Here is an 8692-nt window from a genome sequence, read left to right as displayed (position 1 = left end):
TTGAGATTGCTGGGAGAAATATCAATAACCTCAGATAAGCAGATGACCCCACCCTTGTGGTAGAAAGTGAGGAGAATCTAAAGGATCTCTTGATGAAGGTGAAAGAAGAGAGTGCAAAAGCTGACTTCAAAAAATGAAGATCATGGCATCCGGTCCCACCACTTCATGGCAAATAGATGGGGAAACAATGGAAGCAGAGACTTTATTTTCTTGGACTCCAAAATCACTACAGATGGTGACTGCAGCCATGAAATTAAGACACTTGCTTCTTGGAAGAAAAGCTGTGACAAACCTAGACAGCATATTAAAAAGCAGAGACTCTGCCAGCAAAGCTATGGTTCTCCAGCGGTCATGAATGGATGTGAGAGCTGGACTGGAAAGAAGGCTGAGCGCCGGAGAATTGATGCTTTGAACTGTGGTGTTGGAGAAGACTCTTGAGAGTCCTTTGGACTCAAGGAGATCAAACCAGTCAATCCTAAAGAAAATCAACCCTGAATATTCATTGGAAGGGCTGATGCTGAAGCTGAAGCTCCAGTATTTTGGCCACCTGATACGAAGAGCTGACTCACTGGAAAAGACCCTGATGCTGGGGAAAGATTGAAGGCAGGAGAAGGGGACAACAGAGGATGAGATGGTTGGTTGGCATCACCAATTGAATGGACATGAGTTTGAGCAAGCTCCAGGAGATGGTGAAGGACAGGGAAGCCTGGCATGCCTCTGTCCTTGGGGTCACAAAGAGGTGGACACTACTGAGCGACAGAACAACAACAACGAAAGGCAAGAAAGGAGAAAAAATAAACATAGACTGGTCTGTGAAAATGAAAAACAAATAAGATAATGGATTTACACTAAAATAGAGCAGTAATTACGGTGGTAATTACATCAAATATAAATAAACCAATCAAAGCAAGATTGTCCGACTGATTTTTTTAAGTGTTAAAAGTGATAAAATATAAGGATACAGGAACTTTTAAAGGATGGAAAACTATCCCATACAAACATTAATCAAAAGGTAGTTGATATTTCATTGGATTGAAAGACTCAGTATTGTCAAAATGATGATACTACCCAAGGCAGTCTACAGATTCAGTGTGATCCCTATCAAATTACCAACAACATTTTTCACAGAACAAAAAAAAATTTTTATTTGTATGGAAACACAAAAGACTCCAAATAGCCAAAGCAATCTTGAGAAAGAAAAACAACTGGAGGAATAAGGCTCCTTGACATCAGACTATACTAAAAAAACCACAGTCATCAAAATAGTATGGTACTGGCCCAGAACCAGAAATACAGATCAATGGCACAGGATAGAACGCCCAGAGACAAACCCATGCACGTACGGCCAATAATATACGACAAAGGAGGCAAGAATACAATGGAGAAAAGAATTTCTTTAATAAGTGGTGCTGGAAAAATTGGACAGCTACGTATAAAAGAATGAAAGTAGAACATTCTCTAAAACTACACACAAAAATAAACTCAAAATGGACTACAGACCTAAATGTAAGACCAGATACTATAAAACTCCTAGAGAGAAACAAAGGCAGAACACTGACATAAATCACAGCAATACCTTTTTGGATCCATCTCCTAGAGTAATGGAGATAAAACCAAACTGGACCTAATTAAACTTAAAAGCTTTTGCACAGCATAGGAAACCATAAACAAATTGAAAAGACAACCTACATAACAGGAGAAAATATCTACAAATGATGTAACTGACAAGGAATTAATCTCCGAAACATATAAACCACTCACACACCTCAATATCAAAAAAAGAAAGAAAAGAAAAAACCCAATCCAGAACTAGGCAGGAGATTTAAATAGACATTTTTCCAAAGAAGACATACAGATGGTCAAAAAGCACATAAAAATAAAGTTCAACATCACTGACTCTTGTTCAGTCACTCAGTCATGTCCAACTCTTTGGGACCCCATGAACTACAGCACACCAGGCTTCCCTGTCCTTCACTATCTCCTGGAGTTTGCTCAAACTCATGTCCATTGAGTTGGTGATGCCATCCAACCATCTTGTCCTCTGTCATCCCCTTCTCCTCCTGTCTTCAATCTTTCCCAGCATCAGGGTCTTTTCCAATGCGTCAGCTCTTCACATCCAGTGGCCAAAGTATTGGTTTCAGCTTCAGTATCAGTCCTTGCAGTGAATATTCAAGGTTGATTTCTGTTAGGATTGACTGGTTTGATCTTGCAGTCCAAGGGATTCTCAAGAGTTCTCCAAAACCACACTTTGAAAGCATCAGTTCTTCAGCATTCAGCCTTCTTTGTGGTCCAGCTCTCACATCTATTCATGACTGCTGGAAAAACCATAGCTTTGACTTTACAGATCTTTGTCGGCAAAGTGATGTCTCTACTTTTTAATACGCTGTCTAGATTTGTCATAACTTTTCTTCCAAGGAACAAGTGTCTTTTAATTTCATTGCTGAAGTCACCATCCACAATGATTCTGGAGTCCAAGAAAATAAAACCTGTCACTGTTTCCATTTTTTCCTTATCTATTTGCCATGAAGTGATGGAACCAGATTCCATGCATTCCAACATTTTTTGAAGGTTGAATTTTAAGCCTGCTTTTTCACTCTGCTCTTTCACCCTCTTCAAGAGGCTCTTTAGTTTCTCTTCACTTTCTGCCATTAGAAAGGACTGGTTCTAGTAATTTTTAAATCCATTTTGAGTTTATTTTTGTGTATTGTGTTAAGGAGTGTTCTAATTTCATTGTTTTACATGTAGCTGTCCAGTTTTCCCAGCACCACTTATTGAAGAGATTGTCTTTTCTTCATTGTGTATTCTTGCCACTTTTGTCATAGATTCATTGACTATGTTTGTGTGGGTTTATCTCTGGGCTTTCTACTCTGGTCCGTTGATCTGTATTTCTTTTTTTCTGTCAGGGCCATGCTGTTTTGATGACTCTAGCTTTGTGGTATAGTCTGAAGTCAAGGCGCCTTATTCCTCCACCTCTGTTTTTCTCAAGATTGCTTTGTCTGTTTGGGGTCTTTTATATACTAATTGTCTTTTGTAAAGCTTGCTTTGAAGATTGTACTGGCCACTACCCAAAAACAGCTCCAGCAAGGACATTATGTGGGCAGCCAAAGGTGTGGATGGTAGCAGAAACTGGGGATGCCTCTCAGATATCCTCTTGACTCCCTGAGTCCACTGTTAGATGTCAGCAGCACGTGACATCTTCTCAACTTGAGCATTGGTTTCTCTCCTATCTGAGGGCTTCTCCTGGCACCCCAGGGACTTACTTGGTTGCCAGATAGCAGTAGTCCTGGGGAGTCAGCTCCCCTGAGGGTGACTCTAAAGCAATGAAAAATGAGGGTTAGTCCCTGGGAGGGATGATTTCAAGGGGTGTTCCCATGGTTTTTTTGAGGATCCCCCAGTGGGATGCACCCTGGTAATCTACAGCAGTATCCTGCCCATCAACCTAGACTTTATTGACCTCTCTCCCTTTCCTGTCTCCCATCCCTACATGTACTTCTACCCAAGACCCTCCTTGTCCCAGGATCTGCTTTGGTGGGAACCCAAACAAGACAAAGCCAATCTTACAGAGAAGCAAAAATTTAGGTGCAAAACTCCTAAACAAAGATTATCAAAATGGATTCATTATATATATGATTAATTATATTTAATATATAATAAAAATAAAGAAGGCTGAGTGCCAAAGAACTGATGCTTTCTAATTGTGGTGTTACGCTTGTCCCTTGAGGGTGCTAAAGGGACACTGCAGAAGTACGAGGTTTCCTGGGTCTGGTGAATTTTGTCCTTTCCTTCCTCCCCATCCTCCTGCTCCTACTCAGCAGCTGTGACCACCACTGTAGAGGGCTGTCATTGTTGCTCTGCCCCAGAGGACTCTTGTGAGTCCCTGGGACTGCAAGGAGATCAAACTGGTCAATCCTAAAGGAAATCAACCTTGAATATTCACTGGAAGGACTGATGCTAAAGCTCCAGCACTTTGGCCACCTGATGGAAAGAGCCAACTCACTGGAAAAGACCCTAATGCTAGGAAAGATTGAAGGCAGGAGGAAAAGGGGGCAACAGAGGATGAGATGGTTAGATGGCATCATTGACTCAATGGACATGAGTTTGAGCAAACCCTGGGAGATGGTGAAGGACAGGGAAGTCTGGCATGTTGCTGGCATGGGGTCACAAAGAGTCAGACACGACTTAACAGTTCAACAACAAAAATTATGCTACATCACAACCAAAGTGGTTTACTCTAGAAATGAACCAGAAAGAACCAGTCATTGCCGTTCACTACAGCAAAGGAAGAGAAAAATAAAGTGATCGTCTCAAAAGATGGAAAAAGAAGATTGATGAAATTCAATAATAATGATTTTTTTTAAATGACCTTCTCAGCAACCTTGGAAAAGGAACAGTTAACTTCCTAATTTAATAAAATGTATCTTTAAAAAACGCTTAAAACAAATGTTATGCTTAATGGTAAAATATTGAGAACTCTACTGAGATCAGGAATGAGAAAAAAGAGACTTGCTGTTAGCACTTCTACTCAATATTGTACTATAGGTCCTGGCCATTGCAATAAGGCAAGAAAGAGATAGGTATAAAAATTGGAAAAAATAGACACCATATTCTCAGTCAATATGACTGGGCATGAAAAAAGTATAAAAGAACCCACGGGTAAATTTTCAGAATTAAGTGAGAGTAGCAAGATTTCTGGGTACAAAAAGAACCCTCAAAAAATAAAAGATAGAAATGTGTATGATAGTTCTGTTTATAACATTCTTGAGCCTGGAAACAACACAAATGCCCATCAATAGGTAAATATATAAAGAAAATGTAGACGATCCACACAAAGGAATATTGCACAGCAGTAAAAAAGGAACAGATCCATGATACATGTGTGCCACTTTACTGAATGCTTAATGCTCAGCCTCAGACACCCTCAGTGCCACTTATGCTCTAATGGGCTCCCTCCTTCAGCGTTTCTCCTTTGCAATGAGCACGATGTTAAGCTTGTCGATAGAAGGCGCTGGAGGGACACTGCAGAAGGAAGGGGTTTCCTGGGTCTGCTGGACTTTATCCCTCCTTTCCTCCTTACCTGTCCTCCTCCTCCTCAGCAGCTGTGACCACGACTACAGTAGATCGTCACTGTAGGATCCTGGGGCAGATGCTCTGCCCGAGGCTTTGCTACATGTCTCCAACCATGAGAGCAGCTGGCCCGTGGGTCCCAGATTTGATCAACCTGGTAGGGTGACCAACTCATGCCAGTTTATCCAAGACTGGCCCGGTTTTAACTTTGAAAATCCCACAACGCCTTCAAACCCGTGGAAACTGGGACACTGATTTACCCTACAAGTCATGCTCCTCAAACATGAACTAAAGAGCTTTTAAGTGGAAGGGAGAAGCCCAGGACTCCAAGGGCATCTCTCTGCAGTTAACAGGAAGGACCCCATCCTTGCCAGGATCGCAGCTGGCCCACAACCATGGCTAATGCCATCCTTGGCTGTGTCTCCACATTCAAGTTCTGTTACCATCTCCTCCTTCCCTGTCTTCTTCAAACAAGCCAAGGAAGTCAGGGGTGAGAGGGAGGCTATGACGGTGTTATCAGGGGTGGTCCTCCAGCTGTGACTCTTGACAAGAGACCATCACGTCTGCCACCCAGGCCCCTGCTCACTGGGGACACATGCCAGTGTTGGAAGAGTGGGGTGATCATTCAAGACAGGCACCTCCAAGAGTCTCTCGGGATTTCAGGGGAGGCCGGGCGTCGGGAGGGCTCAATCCAGCCCCAGGTCTGAGTCCTTGATTGTCTGATCCCCTCAGCTCTGCCCTTCTTTGCATTTCAGCTTCCTTGTCAGGCCAGTAGCAAGATGTGTGCCAGATAACTGGGAAATGTTTTCAAAGTAGTGCCCACGCCTGGCTGCACCCAAGGAAGCAAGTGTCTTTTGAGCGGCTGGAGGTGGGCTCTGAGAAGCTCCAGGTTGCGTGAGTACCTCAGGTGATGCTAATGCACTGGTGAACTCACCTGCAGCCTCTCATGGTGCCCCTCCACACGCACCCACACACACCGGTCATTTCCAGGTGACCCCAATCATTTCCAAAGCCGGTAACTTGTCCATCCCCACCGGCAGTCTGCATGAGTTCCCGTTGCTCCACATTCTTTCAACACTAGGAGCTGCCAGGTTGTTAATTAAATTATTGCCAGTCTGGAAGCGTGTGGCACTATCCCAGTACAGTGTACACACCCCCTGTTACTAAGAAGGTAGAGCTTTTTTTTAACATATTCAGTTGGCTGTTCATGTTTCCTTCTGTAAAATGTCCAATTATGCCTTGTTCACACTTCTCATGTGCCACATCACATGTGCTGGTACCCCCCTCCTCGGGCAATGATCTGCTCAGAGGTCTTAGTTATTTCTGATTTCTATTAGCAGTGATTCGCTTTTATCTATTCGTGAACTTCATCCACACCAAATCATAACATCGAGTCTACCAGGCCTGGTTGTGAGATTCACTCGCACTGGGGCCTTCATCAGGGGCTTGTTCTGTTGTCACAGACCATCTACCTGTGTAATATCCCACAACTGATAGACAGTATTGTTTCCAGTTTAGGGCTAATACGAACACAACTGCTGTTAACAAGTTTGTATGCAGACGCACACATTTTCACTAGGAGAGGAATGCCAGGTCGAGGGGCAGGCGCCCACATGTAGCATGGGTAGATACCTGCTTCACAGCCTTCTGAATAATTAAACCAATGCTCCTGCCCGCCAGTACTGCAGGGGAGTTCCAGTGTCTCCATCTCGGCTCCAACACTTTGTGATGACAGTCTCGTTAAAAACTGGCGGTGAGTGTGCAGGCAGCTCTCACTGGGACCCTCATCTGCATTTCCCTGATTACTAATAAGGCTCAGCCTTTTCCCTCCAGTCTTCCTGCCTGGAGAATCCCACGGACAGAGGAACCTGGGGGCTATAGTCCATGGGGTGGCAAAGAGTCAGACACGACTGAGCCACTGAAGCCCCACCACCACCAAGCAGTGTCCATCTGCTGTAGTTAACGGGTCGCTCATGTTTCCTTCTGTGAAATGCCTGCTCCTGGCTGCCTCCTCTTTCCTCCTTTGGCTGCTTGTATTTGGGCAACCTGGAGGTGTTCTTTGAGTGTCCTGGACAGCACTCCCGCCTAGTTAGACGCACTGGTGACCTTTCTTCCCCGCTCTCTCTCTGCCCGTGGGAACTCTGTGCTTTCCCTCCGGTCTCCCTGCAGAGACCATTTCAGCTGAAGCCCTGGGCCCCCGGGGGTCAGCTGACACTGTCCAGGCTGCTCTGGGGCCAGCTCTCCCCTGTCCCTCTCAGTTTGGATTTTCTTATCACTTTTGGTCTCTGTGTGTTTTTCACTTTTTCTTGCCAGCTCAGTCATAAGTTTAGGGTTTTTTTTCGCTTCACTCAGAATCTGTAGGGGTTTGTTTTAAGGAGAGTCGACAGGACATGTAATCTGACATGTTGCCAAGGATGGACGTCTCCAGTTACTTCTGAATTTTCATGTTCTAACTACAAGTTTGTGTGTGCTCAGTCGCTCATTCATGTCCGACTCTTTGTGACCCCATAGACTGTAGCCTGCCAGGCTCCTCTGTCCATGGGAATACTGGCGTGGGGTGCCATTCCCTCCACCAGGGGATCTTTCCAACCCAGGGACTGAACTCATGTCTCCTGCATCTCCTGCATTGGCAGGTGGGTTCTTTACCACTGAGCCACCAGGGAAGCCCCTCTAACCATAAGGATCCTCCACAAAAGCCATTCCGTGATCCTCAGGGCTCAGGTCCATAGACACTGATCAACAATAGGATGTTTGCGTGGAAAACAGCCCCCCAGGTGCCACCCTGAATTTGCTGAATCAGAACCTCCAGGGATGGGGATGTTCCAGATGATTCTCACATACTAAAGAAAGTGCCTCTCCCAGAAGGCTGCTGGAAAATTATAAAATTACATTCTTGAAAGTGGCTAAAATATTTACACGTAGAAGAATGAAGCTGGACTCCATCCTCACGCCACACAGAAAAGTGAACTCACAGCGGACTATACGCCTAAATGTGAGAGCTGGAACAGTGGAACCCCTAGAGGAGAAAGTAGAGGAGGACACATGTTCCGGATTATCAGGCGAAGTCTTCTTAGATGTGACACCAAAAGCAGAAGTGACAGAAAAAAAATAAATTGGACTTCATCAAAATTTAAAACTTGCATGCTACAAACTATACCATTAAGAAAGTGAAAACGCAGCCCGCAAAGTGGGAGATCATTTGCATACCGCATACCTGATAAGAGATGTGTCTTTAGATTTGCATAAGCACTCATATCTCAATAATAAAAAGACCAGAAACTCCATTTTTAAATGAGCAAAAGGCCTGTATAGACACTTCTCGAATGAAGACACACTAACGGCCAGTAAGCACATGATGCTTAACGTCATCAGCCATCAGGGAAGTGCAAATCCAAACCGCAGTGAGCTGTACTTCACAGTCACTGGGATGACTATAAAGGCAGACAGGAACAAGCTTTGGCAAAAACAGAAGTGGGAGCCTTCGGACACTGATGACCAGGGTGTAAAATGGACCAGAAAACAGTCCAGCAGTTCTTCAAAAGGGTAAACACAGAGTGGCCACGGGACCCAGCAATCCCACGCCCGAGTGTACACCCGAAGACATTAACACACATGTCCACGCAAGGGC

This window comes from Muntiacus reevesi, chromosome 3 (genome assembly GCF_963930625.1).
Source record: "Muntiacus reevesi chromosome 3, mMunRee1.1, whole genome shotgun sequence".
Taxonomy (NCBI): domain Eukaryota; kingdom Metazoa; phylum Chordata; class Mammalia; order Artiodactyla; family Cervidae; genus Muntiacus; species Muntiacus reevesi.
This window is presented reverse-complemented; position numbering follows the sequence as displayed.